We start from the raw sequence: 2,037 nt of genomic DNA on the forward strand, positions 1-2,037 counted from the left end.
GCGGGCGCCGCGGGCTGTTCCCGGGATCCCAGGAGCCGCGCGTCCGCGGGCGGGAAGAGGGTGTGCGGCGGCGCTTTGTCCAGCACCCCCTACCCCGCGAGGGCGAGTGCGCTGTGCCGAGTGAACTGTCAGCGAGGACTGATTTATCAGACCGATTTACCTTCTGGAGAGTGTAATTATGTTCATAGTTAAGAATTAATCAGGTGAGAGAATTATGGAATAATGACTCTCCGGACTTTGAAGGACAAACTAAATGGAGACCCGCCAGTGCAGTGCAAAGCCCGCCTGCTGGGAGTCTTTTGCCTCCTTGTTAATTACAGGGTGGGGTTTTTGAGCTAGCGGTCTTAAAAATAAAAAAACATATAAATAAAGTAAAAATAAAAAGTAAATAGAAGGAAAATCGTGCTGAATTTCTCCAGTAGGATGATTCAAAAGCAACCAAATTAAAAGGTGGGGGGAAGGAGATTTTGTAAAATGAGGATTCCATCCAGACTGCATTATCCCTGAATTAAAGCTTTGACAGTTTTCTTCAAGGGAATTATTAGCTGAACTGCTTTCACGTATTCTATGGAGCCGTCAGCATTTCAAGAACTTTTTTTTGTTGTTTTTGCCAACATGTTTCCCTTTCACCTCAGTATGTGGGTTGGTGGCTTTCACATTCAGAGGTACGTTCCTTTTAGAAGTGGTGGTCCCCGGCCCTGCTTTCCTTGTGAGCAGGGGATTTTGGGGTTAATTTAGCATGTTTCTCAAAGTCCCTCATCATTCTCCTTCCTTTGCACTCCTTTCAAAATCGCCTTTTCTGTTGGGACACATAACAGAATATTTTTGAATCATCTTTGAGGAGAATTTCCAAGAGTCCCATGACAATTACTTTGCATTCCAATCAAGTATCCCTTTACTATTACATTTTGCAGAAAAGTGACTGAAATAGAAGTGAAGAAGGGAACTAATTGAATTACATTACTGAGGTATCTGAAAAGAATCCTATTGTTTGCATCAAAAGATACTATAATTCCAGCACTATTCCATAATTGGAAGGAAGGGACAATGCAGTCCATAAACCACTGGTTTATTTTGTTAGCCCATCAAGTACACACATATCAGAGAAAAACCTCTCAAATAGTCCTTTCTATACCAACTTCTGTTGCCCCCACTTAACTGGTTGTGCTTGCATTTGTCAGGGTTCTCCATGGAAACAGAACTGACAGAATATATATATGTGTAAATATTATGAGATTTTATTATAGGAATGGGCTTACACGATTGTGGGGATGGGCATGTCCAAATTCCACAGGGCGGCCACAGACCAGGAAATTCGATGAAGGCTTTTGATGAATTCCCCAGGAGAGGCTGCCGACTGAAGTAGAGATGGAAATTCTTCCTTCCACTGCTGAAATCAACAGTTCTCCCTTCAACTGATTAGATGAGACATCTCTTGTGGCTGAAGGCAATCTCCTTTGTTGATTGTAGATGTAATCAGCAATAGATGCAATCAATTTACTGATGATTTAAATTCTCAAAATATCCTCACAGTAATAGGCCAGTGTTTACTTGACCAAACAACTGGACATTATAATCTAGCCAAGCTGACACATGAATTTATCCACCACAAGCCTCAACTCTCTGACTTTGCAATTAACATCTATTTTAGGGTTGTGGAGAAGTGTTCTCCTTTTGACCACCTATGTCTTTCTCCTCTTCCCTCACAACTTCTGAATCTTTGATACTCTTTTACCCCTTACTACTAGGACCCCCATTTTCTTGAGTTAATTGTCAGTTAATTGTTAAGCTCCTGCTAGCAAAAGTAAGGGTCAGATCCTGAGGGTAGAAGGAGGACAGAAAATGAAGCATTCCCAGAGGACTGCCCTCTATGATATTCAGGTTGTTCACAAACCAAATTAAAAATCCTATGGGTTTCTTCTGTGCTTTATTATGTTAGAAGTGCCTGTTTGAGAAGGGAAAAGAAGAAAACCTTTCCAATGTGGAGGTAGGTATGAATGAAAATAAGAAAAATCAAATCTACTGGTAATGAAGCTT

This window comes from Dasypus novemcinctus, chromosome 3 (assembly GCF_030445035.2).
Source record: "Dasypus novemcinctus isolate mDasNov1 chromosome 3, mDasNov1.1.hap2, whole genome shotgun sequence".
NCBI classification, from domain to species: domain Eukaryota; kingdom Metazoa; phylum Chordata; class Mammalia; order Cingulata; family Dasypodidae; genus Dasypus; species Dasypus novemcinctus.